Below are 16,005 nucleotides of genomic sequence, written 5' to 3'. Positions count from 1 at the left end.
TCCCTACCCTGCTGCTGGAAAAGTCCCTAACCACTATAGCCACCTGCCAATCCTATCAGCTTTTTGTTTACACCAATCAGCTTCCAGACTAATCTCTCCTCCCTGGAAATCCGGTAACTCTGCTTAAAAGGAGCCTTTGGCTTCTCTGGGGTCGCCATTTGCTACTTTGTCAGATGGTTAGACCTCAACATGTTGATAATTTTCATAAACACTCTTGTTGATTGCATACATGACTGGTGGCCTTTTATGGGACCTCCTGTAGATCCTAACAACAGTACAAAGTCATAGTAAGAACTTGGCTTTGAATCAGGATGACACAGAACATGAGGCAGAGAGGTTCCACATGGACAAGCAGCACTGTCCGCTTTCAGTTTGCAAAGGGTGCTGGACATCATGAGAAAAGAACTGCCAAGATAATTGTGGGGAGAGAGAGAGAGAGAGAGAGAGAGAGAGAGAGAGAGAGAGTGTGTGTCAGAGTCAGGAGGCTCCCACTGCATTCAAAGAGATAAAGCATATGAATTGTGAGTAGCTGGAAAGATATGCAAAAAGGCTCCAGGACTGCCCAAGACTTCCACTTCATTCTTTGATGACACTGCATTCTACCCTAAATCACAAGCATTGGTAATTTGTGGCTCCTCAGAAACTACACACTCTTTGAACAGTAAAAGCTTTCCCAGGGCTTTGCTGTTGCTTTTGTGGACATTAGCAGTTGTGGTGTAGCTATTTTCCAGAAACTCAAGCATCTCTCCCAGAGCTGACAAAACTTACATGATTCAGAATGCTCAAAAGGTTACAAGGTTAACATGACACCTTCCCAAAGCTATGCAGACAGTAAACAATTGCTTGATGGAGGAGATTCCCTTTGGTAGAACTACCTGCAAACTGAAAGTGCCATGCCAGCCATGCCCTCTAACACTGAGCACCAGGGTTGCAACATGGGCTTGAGTAGTCAAAGGTCTGTCCCATTCTACAGCCCACACTCATGATGTTTTACTGCACAGTCCTTGGATAGAGGAAGACTTACCATGAACATTTGTGTTTTAAAAATTCATCCTTATATGATTTTTACTGAGTTCCTATTAAATTCCAGGCAAGAATTATCATAGAGAAATGAGGAAAAACAAAGTCTGGCCACTTCAGCAGGGAGCTTATTATCACAGACAGCACAGGGTGATACATTACTTCAGATTCCTATATACCCCCAACCATTGGAGAACCTTGTTAAAGAGGGTCAAGTTGTGAAAAGTGATTAAAGTTCTCTCTTCTCAATAAAAAATTTTGTTGGTACTTAAAAATGAGCCACCTTATTTTAGAAGGAAACACTACACAATTAGTGGTACCAAGACTAAATCAGATACTGTAGTGTCAACGTTGAGCACAGCAGCAGGAGCACATGTCTTTCTTCTGTAATATAAATATCCTCAGTGGAGACAGGGAAAGTAACAGCATTTTCATAGACATTGGCTAAGTTACCTCCATTGATGAGGCACCACAGGCTCTTACTGAATGGGTCTAAGTAACTGCCAAGGGATAAAAGAAACTGTTTGGTGAGCTGATGCCACAGCATGCTCCTGGTCTGCTAGGGAGAGCATTAAGCACAGGCTGCCATGCATGAATGGCGTCATGTCCTGCCTGGGCATGGCTGACTGGCTAGCCCTGAAATTGTACAAATGAAAGGAAGTAGGTTAAAATAGACATTATTATTAATAATTGGTGTGCATGAAGTAAATTAGGAAATCCCACCAGGTCTTTCTTAAGAGGTAGTAAAAACCTTTGGAAATAAAGTCTGCTAAAGCCATCTTTTCAAAGCTTTTGACAAGTTGCAAATCTCAGTCATTTTATTTTTCACTGAAAGGAATTCAGAGGAGAGTGTCAGCTTAGTTCAAATACGCATGCACAGACACACATGCATGCACAGACACAAAGAGTGGATACTGCAGGGAGCATGCACTAAGACACAAGAGGTACAGAGCATAGCCTTTACACACAAAGGCAGCCAAGGGACCTGGCTGTGCCATTAAGTAGAGTGAGGATTTGTCTCCAATGTCAGAGGGCAGCTATAGTAGAACGCCAGGCTCCTTCAGCTCCTGTGTATTCCCACCAGAGCCATCTATCACAAACGGGAATCTGGTCCCCTTTGGGTAGTAATGTGGCAGGGAGGAACACCGAGAGGGTGCCCCAGTCTGGAGACGGAGGTCACACACTTAACCCAAACCATGATTCAGATTTTCAAAAATGTTAAAGAAACAATCATTTTGGAATCTCTCTCTGTTTTTGTAATGTTAGAGAATGGAATTTGAACCTGTCTATTTTTCTGTTGCAAAAAAAATGTCAAAGTTTCCTAGTTTCCCAATTATTTTCAGTAATTCCCTTTCATATGGAGCAAATAGGTAAAGAATGAGAAATATTAAACACAATTTTAAATAATCCTACAGAATCATGTTTCCTCTAACCTTAGCAGAAAGTACTTTATAGCAATATCCCAATACTAAACACTGCTCATCCAATCTTATGTCACCATGTAATAAATTTTCACTCTCATGCAAACATTAACCTTGTCTAAATTATATTTGAGTCAAAAACGAACATTCAAAGAAACAAAATAATACTAAATTATCCAACAATTTAAACTCAATTCAACAGTAAATAAATTCCCACATTTTCTCCCAATTCTATTATTTAGATTAAGGTAAAACAGAATTAACAAAATGTGGAGATTTAACTCAAGTAGATAAGCGATAATCAGGTAATTAAAGGATAACCCTACATAAAGAATAAGTTCTTTCATGGTGCTGTTCTGATCCTTAACCAAGCAAGGCTTGTTCTCCATTGTGAAGTACCGGCTTATGGCTAATTGAAAACTGAAAGCCATTTTTAGCTACACATTATTTCTTAAGAAACTAAACTCTCCTCCCTCAACACATTCTCCTACATCCTGAGTGTCGCTCCAGAACAGCCTAGAGGAGAGGGACACAGAACACTGAAAATGTGTTAGTGACACTTGAGTAAAAGCTGGAGCTGGGCAGCAGGTGTGGCATGAAGACTTGATGAACAGAACTGTTTGATACCTGGGACACTTGGAAAGCTGCTCACCAAAAAGGAATCAATTCAGAAGCAACATGCTGTGTGCTATTGTCTGTCTTTCTCAACAGAGTGCTCCTGGGTCAGCGTGACACCGTCCCTCCTCTGGCTCCCACCTGAGATGCACATTCCATTTTCTAACTTAAAAAATTGAGGTGATAACCTGAGCTCTGTATTGAGGGCTCTTATCTACTAGAGTTTGTATAATCCGAGTGTTTTTCCATTGTTTGAAGATAAAATCTTAGGGAAAGATTCTTCTAAAGGACATTTTTTTTTTCCACTTAGCAGAAAAAATTCGAACTACCAGGCATTCTGATTGAAGAGATAGTAGGATCTCAGTCAATTTCTACAGATGCAATATCTTAAGATGTATCAAAGGTAAAAGGTCTTGTGTCAAATATTAAAACTTTACACTCTATTATCAGGCTTTTGGCATTCCCCTATGTGCATGTACATACATAGCACACATGCATACACATATTTGGATGTTTAAGCATGGAGCTAAAGTTTTATATACATATAAGTAATTACACTACTGAGCTCCAAATGATCACTGTAATGGATGAAGTCAAATCTTGAGCTGGTTTTAGTTGCAATTTTAAATTAAGCAGCTTGGACATCTATAATTTAAGATGCCATTTAGATACCATTCAGACTGTAAGCAAGTTAAAAACATTTATAGTTGTCTTCTGATGAGAGATTTATCATAATGATTTTAGTCTGCCACTTTTCATAGTTCCTGGCAGCCAATAAAAACACAGTGCATCAGAGAAGCACCTCCATCCTAAAAGGATGCTGACGTCCAGACTCCAAAGGAAACACTGATGAAAACCATCCCTTGACTGTTACCAAACACTTCCCTATATGTCTGTGAAGCCTAAATGGCTCACACTGTAGTGAATGTATAACTGACTGAAAGTCCCACCATGGACTACATCTAGGTTGCCACTATCCTTATGCAACAGAATGAATGCATTTCTAGTAATATTTATATGAGTGAAAGCTTTCTATTCCATATTTTTAACAGAATTGGATCCTAGAAGTCTATGTGCTTTAGTATCAAGTGTGTTGTCAGACTTTTAGAAAGCACTGGAAGTTCTGGAAATGAAAAGGAGAGAACTTCCTGCTTTTTAAGTACATTTTTAATGACAAAATAAAATCTTAACCTCACATTGACTCAGGTCCTAGTTCATTTGCCTTGTGTTTTTGATTAGATATCTGCACATAGGAAACTTCCTATTATAGGAACTATGCAGTTTCTATAATGAGTTTCCTATAAATTATGATATTTGATATGAGCTCAAGCAATTTTTCATTTTACTTAAAAATTTCCAGTGATCTGAAATTGCCATCAGCTGGTGTATGATCTTGAAGCTCTCTTCTGAATTCTATTAACATCACTAAATTTAAGTTTTAAAGGAAGGGGGCATTTCCCCCCTCTAAAAGGGGAAGCCAATGCCTATGGGAAAATAACATTCTTAAATAAAACCCAGGGGACCTGGTCAGCAAAGTGAATAAATCCCCATCTTTCATACAACTTTCAAACCAGTGAACAATACAAGAATTCGGCAGCAGTTCTTTTTCAATCCATGCCATATAATGTACAAAGTCTGGATGTACTGGTAATGCCAGCTTACTAGGCACGGCTATTCAATGGTTAGAAGATTAACTTTAATATGCAAAGTAAATGGATGGCGAGGGGTGGAGGGGCCATCCGAATATATAATCCCACAACTGGAAGTGGAAGTTTAGGTCATTTCCTATCCAGAGATTTTCCTAGGCATATTGGGTAATAGTCAAAGGAGCTGAAAGGACCCAGCCAAGTTAATTAGTTCCACTCCAAGGGAAGGTTTTTCACAAACCGGTTCTTATTCTGTACCATGAATTAGAAGTCTAAATGAAAGGCTACATATGGTGAAAGATATATATATATTCAGCCATTAACACAGACAGGCAGTAAATTATCTGGGGGCCTACAGAGTGCTCTGGAGCCCACTCTTTCAACTTCTCCCCTCACCTGTGAAAAAGCCTGGACCTGTATGCCATTGGCTATTAATAATGCTCTCTGGAAGCAAGCAAGTTGAAATTGTTCCCAAACTGCAAATCAATAGACCATGTATGTATGTCTACTACTGTTGAATGAAAGTACGTATCAGAATAAAAGAGTGCATCTGCAGTACAGGACTCGAGTATGCTTTCATGCAGCCTATAAAGTCCATGGGCTCTGAAATGCTTCTGTTCCCACTCCCAGAAGGATATCCTAATATAGATGCAGTGAACGGAAGCCTCCAAAAGGAAGTCTGTGATATGAAATTTAAAATAATTGTTTTTAAATTTGTAGTTTCCAGATTGGGTTTCTACCATGCCTGCCAAACCTTCCCCTCTTTTTCTGTGGGCTTGTTATACAAATATGGATCTCATTTGTGTATTCACAGAAGGAAATGGTGATTCAGCCACTTTGTGGGTATGCCCGTAGGTTTCTCCTCCACCCGCAGAACACAGGGAGGTAGAATGGGTCCGGAGCCAGGAGGAAGGAGATGAGGCACACGCAGGGGGCAATGTTGGGAAAAGGCAACCCAGGCTTCTCTGGCTTGGTGTACCGCCCCTGGGTACCTCCAAAGGATGCCTCCCTTCCCTGGCCAGCCCCTGCTGCTTCAGAGCTTTCTTTATTCTCCCCGCTAATGTGGTCTCTCCACAGCAGAACTGCAGTCACCTCCACCTTCTAAGGCATGGGTTTTCAAATGCCAGTTGTACAGGAATGTCCAATATTGAAATGTACCAAGTAAGAGAGACCATCTTGCCGCTGTTCCCTAAAAAGTGTAAATCTGATTTATTTGCAATGAAGAGATCAAATATGAGCATTCTAGTTATTGTCATCCACGTATCACTTAGAAGCCATGTTCTATAAGTCTGTCTCCTTTAAAAATTATGAAGGGAAGTAGGGCAATGACTAGTATTTCTAGTACTAAAGGATGCTAGGAAGGCTGCTAGGGGAGAAATTCACTAATAGTGTCACCCAGTTAACATTATCCTTCCAAGCATAATAACCTGGCAGACAAGATACAGCCATGGGAGCAACTGTGGAACAACTACATTGGGGCTAACCAACTCTTTTCCTTTTGGATGGGAGGGAATCCACATCTGATGTCACACATCTGGTCCCAAACCAAGGACTGGAGAGGTCATGGGCCAAATGAAAGAGCATGCTCCTCTTGATTGCCTAAGTGAACATGAACATGTTCTCAAACTTAATGAAAAATTTCTTTTTATACCCATGCAGTAGTTCTCCCCTCCTCCTGGTACAAAGAAGTTTGTTTATGCAGAGGGCTTCTGGTATCTAACTTCCAACAACATAGTGTTTATCAGCCAAGAATGCTTGCCAAGTCACATGTGTGTATTACAGTTCCCAGCCATAGTTGAAGGTTATGAACATAGAATATTAAAGTTGAATAAGTCAAGGCATCAAGAAAGGAGGAGGAAGTGTTTACAGCTACAGAGGAAGAAGCAACACAAGATACGGTGTATGTTCAGTGGAGATCGGAGAAGCGGGGTCTGTTTGGAGACATTGGTGCAGGAATGATTAGTTTTTTATGTTATGACAGCAGGACTGTGGAGTTCAGGCATTTGGTCAAACACCAGCTAGATGTGACTGTGAAGGTATTTACTAAGATGTGATTGTGTTTTCCCTGAATGACTCTTAAGTAGAGCTTATTACTCTTATTAGGAGGGTAGGCTTCCAATCAATTAAAGGCCCTGATGACAGAAGTGAAGATTTCCTGCATAACATATGCTACCTTAGGAAATGTAGAAATCCCATCTGAGGGCTCTGAGAAAGTTAGGCCAGTTAGTAAAGTAGTTCCTGGGTGAGCATGAGGACCTGAGTTTGGATTCCCCCAGACAGCGTGCATGCCAGCCCACTGACATGCCTACAGATTTTAGATTTGCTGGCACCCACAGCTTTGTAAGCCACTTCCATAAAATAACTCTCTAAATATTTAGATGTACATATTCAGATGTCCTTCTGGATCTTTTTCTCTAGAGAATCCCGAAAGAATCACCATGATCTCTTCTACTAGACTGCATCCATTTTTTGTTTCCAATTTCATTATCCATTTTGCAGGACTACATGCACTCCAACCATGCCAATGCACAGAGAAAGATGCCCAAGAAAACCATTTTTGGTTAAAATGACAAAAGTTGGTACCTCTGGAAGTTGGCAAGTATCTCCACTCTGATATTTTTTCAATTTCCAAACTCAAAAAAATTTAAATGGAAATATGTGTTTCCACAAAAGGCCGCTTTTCCTGAGGTGTTGTTGTATGCCTTCCTCTGCTCTCCCCAGGGAATGAGCTCTAACTTATTCTCCCAGGCCACCTTTCACCTCCACTCTAGAAAGCCATGCATCTCTCTGCACCACTCTTTACCCTTACTCTACAAAGCCATGAATCTCCCTGGATCACCCTTCACCCCTACTCTAGAAAGCCATGTATCTCCCTGGACCACCCTTCACCCCTACTCAACAAAGCCATGCATCTCCCTGGACCACCCTTCACCCCTACTCTACAAAGCCATGCATCTCTCTGGACCACCCTTCACCCCTACTCTACAAAGCCATGCATCTCCCTGGACCACCCTTTACCTCCCTTCTATACAGTCACAATCCTTCCAGGTACCTTATCATAAGGTGAAGCCCTGCAGCACCTCTGTGATGAGTCATCTTGATATCAAGTTGACTGGGCTGAGGAAACTGAGCTAGATTAGTAAAGCACAGCTTCAGGTGTGTCTGTGCAAGGATTAACCACAAAGGGAAGGTCTTCCCTGAATGTGGGCCATCCATCCCATAGGCTGGGAGCCCAGATGGAACAGAAGGAAAAACATGAGAAAGCATCCCAGCATAGGCATGCTCTCCACCTGGCTGCCATGCTGTGGACAGCTGGTGTAAACTACAATATTCTCATTGCTGTGGCCATATTGTATAAAAGCAACTTACGGGAATGGGTGGGTGGGGTGGCAGGTTTAATCTGGTTCACCGTTTGAAGGTACAGTCTTCCTTGACGAAGGCATGGTGTCACATTACATCCACATCCAGGAAGCAGAGAGAAATGGCCTCTGGGACCTGAACCCAGGGAATGATTCCACCCACAACGGCCCTATTCCTCCTACCTCACTCAAACCTTGGAAATATCCTCATGGACACACCCACGTTTCCTCTGCTGGTTCTAAATTAAATCAAGTTGAAAATAAACATAAGCCATCACATCTGCCATACCTTCCCTGCTATGACAGGAAAATCTCTGAAAACTTAACAAAATTAAGAATTCCCAGTTAGTGATATCTGCCAGTCAAATCTGCCACAGCAACAAAACCTGCCATGTCCCGACTCGGGCCTTTTCCTCTTTATTCTACCCCAGTAGCCTGCACAGTATCCCAGAGTGACGCCTGAGAGGCACCATCACCTCTCAGTCCTCTTCACTACTCATTTTGGTCACAGAGCTCAGCATGTCTGCCTTAGTAATGTCACCAAAACCTCATCCACGACATCTCTTGTGCTGTTCTATTTCTCACAGAAATAATTATCCTAAGCATTTCTTTCTTCCAGTCTTCCTCTCTTAGGTCCTCTGCAGGAGTGCTCTTCTAAAACGTTCCTCTGGTCACGTCTGCTCTGCCTGATTCCACCGAGACTGCACACTTTGGGGCAGATGCCGTAGCCTGGCACGCAAGGTCCTCTGTCGACTCTGTCTCAGTCTGTCTCCTCACTCTTCCTCATCTTATCCTTGGGCTCCAGCCTGACTCAACACACCTGTTCTTGGTTTTACTGATGTTGTTCTTCCTCAAAGACTTTTAAGTGTTAAATTCTTTGAAAGAAGCCATGTAGAAGACAATCACCTCGACCAGATCCAGATATACCCTGGCTCCCCTCCATGATCAAATCTGGACTGTTTTCTCCCCTACTATTCTCTCACTGCGCCTGGGTGTGTCGCGAACACACCTCTTTTCCCATTGAATTGCTTTCCCCTTAATATTGCTCTTTCCCCAGCAAGTCAGTTTGTGTTTTGTTCTCTACTGGATTCGGAAGTCTCTGGAGACAAGGCCATGTCTTACTTGCCATTTTATCCCCCATTACATGGCAGAGGGGAAGCCACGCCCTGGATGCTCAGAACAACCTTGGTAAATAAATCACTGCACTATCTTTTAAGTATCTTTTAATGAACGAGCTATTAACAATCATGTGGCATCCTCCTGCCTCTGTATCTCTTTGTTTCTATTTTGACCACTACAATTTTTAATAATTTCTTAGCAACATTAAGTTAGAAGTATATACATTGTGAGTAGTTTTGAGGCATGAGAAAGGATAAAACAAGAAGTTTTATTTTAACCACAAGCAGGAAGATTTGTGAAATTAAATGTGTACTAAAATCATTAATAATTTTGTAATGAACATTTAAGAAACTGGTAACAGCAGATTTCATGATCTGAATTCGTTCTTAATTTTGCCAGATAGAAAACTGAAGTTTATTTAATAATGAAAGGAGGAGAGTATTTCCCTTTCAGAGTCCCATGGACAATATCCAGATGAATGTTACATTTAGTTAACTTTGCCTAAATGTGTGTATGGCGGTGGTGGGGTGCTCCATAGAGACCATGGACTCAGCTTGGGGGCAGGTACCGTTCTTTGTGCAGAGTAATCACAGCATTTTCAAGTAGCTGCTTTGGAAGAATGGAGGCACTGAGACCCCCTTAGTGTGCACACGCTGCTGGGCATTATTAATGCTTAACCTCTCATGAGGAACAGCTATCACTCAAATCCCTCATCTGACCTTGTTAAAAATATTGCTTCAAAAATGTGTCTAAGCTGCTTTGCGGGTACAATTAACTCTAAAGTAGCTTTCTTGCCATTGATAGTGCTTCACAAATCACAAAGTCACTCCCCTAATTTGTCCCATGAGATATCTACAAGTCATCATAGCAAACAGTCTGAGGGACTCAGCCATGGGACTAAGAATTTGGTGACAAGAAAGCAAAATGGGATGAGGTGACAGGACACCTCATTTGTTGGTGGATTTGCAGTCAGAATGGTATGCAGATATCCAGCTATCCGATACGTTTCCCTTTTAAATGTCTTTAGGAATTCTGAAAGAAGCTTGGGGTGTATGTAGTGCTACACCAGAGCACTTGCCAAGAGTGTGGTAGGGCCCTGGGTTTGATCTCTACAACTTAAAAAAGAAAGACATTTGATTGCCTTGCTCTCCTCCTTACGGTTTAACTTAAAAAGATCACTCTTTGAGCTCCCTTTTTTCGCTCTCCTAATTTGTTTGTTGCGATTCTCTGCATCCCCTGCAGTTATGTGAGTGGCTGACTTGACTCCTACCATGCTTCTGGATAGAAGTGATGATATGTGGAGAATCCCCCACTTGACCCTCTGCTCTTTCTTCACCTTCAGTCAAACCCCAGGGGACTCTCGGCATAAACTGTGAAGATGACAGAGTCTCCACTGGTCTGAGTCCCAGTTAGAAGCACAGTCTTATACCACATACAAAGAACAAATATCCATTGTGGCAAGCCAGCAAGATCTCAGTTCTTATCTGATATCAAGGCTATCGCCATTCTCAAATTGACGGTATGCATAAATACTGTACAGAAAACACAATGTCTCAAAGAAAAATACCACTGACACTTATATATTTATTTGCTCCTTCTCATTAATTTCTCTCTCTCTCTCTCTGATCTATCTCAATTTGAAGAAGAGTTTGTAGACTTTATACCACTTGCACAATTCAAAGGTCTACTTTATCTGGCAGTATAGCCTACATAAAGAAGAACACACAGAAAGCATGTAAATAAATTGGGGCTGAACTTTGCCATCTGTAACCCTGAATCACTTAAAAACAGGATACTGGGCTCTTCTCTTAAGAGTTCACAGTGATAGCCCCCTTTTATCTTATATTTCAGGAGGTAAACATATATGCAAGATCCCAAAATACACAGGCTAGTTTTTATGTCAACTCCACACAAGCTAGGGTCATCTGGAAATAAAGAATCTTAATTAAGAAAATGCCTCCTCCATAAGATTAGCCTGTAGGCAAGTCTGTGGGGTATTGTCTTGATTAATGATTGAATTTGGAGGGCCCAGCCTACTGTGGGCAGTGCTACCCCTAGGCAGGTGATCCTGGGTTGTATAAGAAAGCAGAGTGGGCAAGCTATGGGGAGCAAGCTAGTAAGCAGCATTCCTCCATGGCCTCTGCATCGGTTCCTGTTTTCAGGTTCCTGCCTTGAGTTGTTGCCATGATTTTCCTGGATTATACATTACAAACTATAAGATTAAAAAAAAAAGCCTTTTCCTCCCCAAGTTGATTTGGTCATGTTGTTTTATAACAGAAACAAAATGAGACAGCCTGTTACCATTTTTTCTAACTCTATTCATAGAAGCCTTTAAACCTAAATTAACTGTCCAGGTTTTTGTTCTTTGGATTGCTACAGTGAATGTTGCAGTTATCTAGCCATCCAGATATTTTGTACGTATCACCTCCTACAAGACAAACATTTTTGCCTTCAGTCATCAACAGTATCTTATTAGAAGGAAAAGAATGGTCATTAAAGGTGATGGTCAGTGTTCACTGTCAACTTGACAGAATCTAGACTCACTTGGGACATGGGTTGCTGAGTGTGAGTATGGGGGATTGTCTTGATTACATTAATTGAGGTGGGAAGGCACACCATAGTCTCAGCCTCTTTACTGTAGATGCAATGGGATTCTGGCTGCTGCTGCTCTAACTTTCTCCACCATGATGGACTGAGCCCAGAAGGCATGAGCTGTAGGCATGAGCCCAGAAGGCATGAAGCCACCACCTTCGGAAGTTGCCCTTGCCAGACTATTGCATTGCTGCAACAGGAAAAGAACGTAACAAAAACATAGAAGAACTTTTTCCGAAAACCTTCACAAACACATTTTCCTGACTCAAAAGGCAAAGCTTATCCTTTTAGGGAATGTGCTTTCACTTGATACTGCTTGCATCATCTATAAGTTTACTTGTAAGTGAGTGACAACATGAAAGCCTATGTACAAGTTGCAAGGTCCACAGATAACCAGAAAGTACCTAGAGTAACCGATACAAAATGGTAGGCAGAGTAAGGCACAAGGACGCTACTTACAGTGGAGGTAGTGACTCTAAAACGCAACCTGCCTGAGAAATGCCTTTGGGCAACATGGAGGGAGAGGAGATTTGAAGAGAAATAAACCTAGGTTCAAATTCTACTTCTGTCTTGTGATTGATGAATTGCTCTAGGACAAATTATGTGATGGGCCCATCCCCCAGTATCTTCCTTTGTAAAATGGGTCACAAAGGCAATATAGAAATTGATACATGAACTGGCAAAACATGAGCAGTTACTGTCATTTGTACTTATATCTGGAGAAGAATGACTTTAGAATGAGAAATCCTAAGTTGTTTCTTCATTATGAAGTAGAGATGTCAGAGTTTTGCATCTTAAAGTTCTTCAGAGACTTCTTTTCCTAATTCATCTACCACAGAACCAGCGCAGTAAGCTTAGCTTGGCTCAGTCTGCCTCACTCATCTGTCAACAACATTCTAACGTTCAAACCAAGCTGACAATTGCTGAAGGTAGACGGAACAAAACAGGCTGTGTAACAGCATCAGATTTCACACCTCAGAGAGTTCAAGCTACCAACAATAACATCATATCTCTGTCAATCAAGAGTAATTATGGGGCTTGGTGGACCCATACAAGTAAGTCAGTTACAAAGGGGTCTCCTGACTCTCTCTCTGGCTACAGTTATTAGACATGCTTGATTCTGTGACCTGTGAATATTTGAGTAGAACTTCCTTTTGGACAGAAAGACAGACTGTAAAACTGGGGGAGACGTTTGCTCATTTTAAAAATCCTGAAGTAATTTCCCAAATTCATATCTAAGTCTTTATGCTTCATATTTCAGGATATATCTGTAATATCTGAAACAGAGGCTGTAGATGGTTCAGTTGGAAAGTGCTTGCTGTCAAGCCCAGGTACCAGAGTTTGGATTCCCCAACAAACATTAAAAGTCAGGCATGGAGGTGGGATAACCATCATACTGGAGGGCAGAGGACCAAATCCCTGGAGCTCAGTGGGCAGCTCAAATTGGTGAGCTCCAGGTAGAGTGAGCAAACCTGTCTCAAAATCCAAGGTGGACTACAATTGAGGAAGACACCTCATGTCAACCTGTGCCTTCCATTCACACACATGTAGGTTATCTGCATGCATAGCGTGCACACGCATGCGCGTATACATACACACACACACACACACACACACATACACACACACTCACAAGCTATCCAAAACTGAAAGCATAATTTCATACTTAGTAAACACAATGGGCAGACATATCACTGAAGTATTATCAGAGTAGGATACCTAAGCATCTGCATGGAGTTCCTTAGAGCAGAATTCTAAAATATGTCACTTTCATGAGAAGAAAAGTAGATGAATAGAAAAACAGACCAATCAAATTTATAATCATAAAATTGTTCCATTTCAGCTATTTATAAATATTTTTGTCAAAATGAATTAAGGCCTAGCAGCTTATTGTAAAATAAATTGATATGTGGGTTCTAATTCAAGTTGCATTTCAAGTTTTAAATTATAAATAACCTCAACATACAAAAAAACTAGAAACTGACAAGAGAAGCATGTAATTAGGTATACCCACACATTCTAGTGGGTTATATCCAAGTTTTTCAAAATATATCAAATGAAGATATAAAGGGGAAGTCAATAAGTTTTATCATCAAATATGTTTTTTTAAATTATTTTGTTCTTTTAATCCTGAGAATATTACTGCAGGAGGGTAACAAGAAACAGGTACATTTTAGCAAGAAGAAAAGACAGTCAGATTTGCCATCCTCCTCTGGACCAGTCAGCATACTGTATGTAGATCATTGCAATGTGCCCAATGCTGCCCATTATGCTGAGTATCTCTAACAACAAAATTAAAGTGAAGAACGAGAAAATGCACAGCAGGATGCAAGGCTCCACCTCAGCAGCCTGTTTATAAGAAGCGCCAGCATGCCAGGAGGGTCCGCAAGAAAGACCTCTGGAGGACTTCCTTGCTATAGGTTTTGTGCCCACCAGAAGAAGCAAGACTATCAACTTAACAGACTACCTGTGGGCTTCACATAAAAAATACAGAATGAAGACAAAGGCATTGCGGCAGAGGAAGTAGTTTCTTACTTGTGGAGACAGCTGAGCACATTTTAAAGACACCAATTAGGGAAATAAAGTTTTTCTAAAAATAGGATTGCATTAACTTTAGATTTCAGATCATGGGAAAGAATAAAAGAAAAACTATACATAAAACTAAAATGATGCTTAAACTAGGAAATATAATAATAATAATTGGATGCTGTGTGTAGATAAAGGCACTGCTAGTAAGTCTATCTAACTGTAACGGTGCCACTATTCATCAATATTTATTCCGATGTAAGCACTACTATAGCAATTGCCTATAAAGCTACTTATTCTAAAGCAAAATTAGATGGAAGAGAGATGCTTCTTAGAAATCCTAGGGTTAAAAAATGAAAGGCTCAACAGGACTTCATTATGAGATGAGAATTTCACCTGTGAGAGCCCCAGGCACAGCATAAGCAACAAGGTACAACGCCATTGTGTTCAGAGGCTGCAGTCTACACACTTCTTCCCCTGGAGAAGAAGTTACTTTCCTACTGCTGCGATAAAACACCAGGACTGAAAGTGATCTGTGGAAGGAGTTTCCGTATGACAGCTCCAGAGAGATAAGAATTCATCGTGGTGGGGAGGCGGGGCTGAAGCATGGTGGACCGACCCTTCCAGCAACGCCGTTCTTCCTAACTCCTAAGGAGTGCCACCAACTGGGGAGAAAGTGTTCAAGTGCCTGAGCCTATGGAGGACATTTCTCAGTTAAGCTACAACTGGTTTCTCATCTAACCTTCATGTGAACAATCTGAATTATCTCTTACTCCACATGAAAACACGTGGCCACAACTTAATGTCCTTGAAGTAGTTTGCTGCCCTCGGCCTGACTAGTTTGAAACAAAGTCAAGATAAAGTGTGTGGGGGAGGGTGTCATGCTTGCAATGTATAATGTGGCCATTTTACATTGACTGACCAAGCTTTTTTGTATGTAATTATTAATGCCAGGGAATGTGATTTAACCACGGTCTGCCTAACTTGTATAACAATGGCCTGTGTTATAACACACTCAGAATTCATGAGGAATTAAGTAGAAAGCTGAAATTACATAGAATCAGATGTGTTCAACCAAATTTTAACTTCACAAACCCTTAACTATGCAACTTAATGGAATTAACCTCAATGAACCTTAGTTCCATCACTGGTAGTATCAGAAGTTTGTATGAATAAAAATGAAATTTTGTGCACAAAGTGAATAGACAATTGCACACCACGTAACTGAAACATAATAAGTTCATTTTTTCTTTATATACAGTAAGAAAAGATGCACAAAATCTTTTAGCAGAAAATCTGGACTAAGAGATAGCCCAAGCAAATGTAGGTAATATGCCTATATGCTGTTTTAATGAACAAAAGAGGAAATACTTGCATCTTAAAGGTCACCATCATGCAGACATGGGAATTAACTTCTCAGTCTGTATGACAAATACAAATTCCCCAGAAAGAAGCCTGGAACATGTTATTCCTCTTGTAACCTTTGGAGTTTCCTCTGGGGTAGTCGTGTCTTGTTTTGAGTTTTAAAGACAGAAGCTTAAATATGTAGGCAGGGAGTAAAGGCCTAGACCTGGGCCATGCTGTCTACCTACATTAAGCAAGAGCAGATAAGTCAGTCACAGAAGCAAGAGCATTGCAAACATGATTCATGTCCCATCCTTGAACATGGCAGGAAGGCTGTAAAAGATATTTAGAAGCCAATGCTTC

The 16,005-nt window shown here is 40.9% G+C and overlaps 1 protein-coding gene across 6 annotated transcripts in view; it reads right to left on the bottom strand.

The window, feature by feature from the left end:
- Positions 1-16,005, bottom strand: part of Col25a1 (collagen type XXV alpha 1 chain) — a 401,263-nt gene that overhangs the window by 178,373 nt on the left and 206,885 nt on the right. The gene's annotated exons all lie outside the window — the stretch shown is intronic.

This window comes from Onychomys torridus, chromosome 6, assembly GCF_903995425.1.
Source record: "Onychomys torridus chromosome 6, mOncTor1.1, whole genome shotgun sequence".
Classification (NCBI taxonomy): domain Eukaryota; kingdom Metazoa; phylum Chordata; class Mammalia; order Rodentia; family Cricetidae; genus Onychomys; species Onychomys torridus.
The sequence above is the reverse complement of the archived record's forward strand: the minus strand, read 5'-3'. Positions and strand labels throughout refer to the sequence as shown.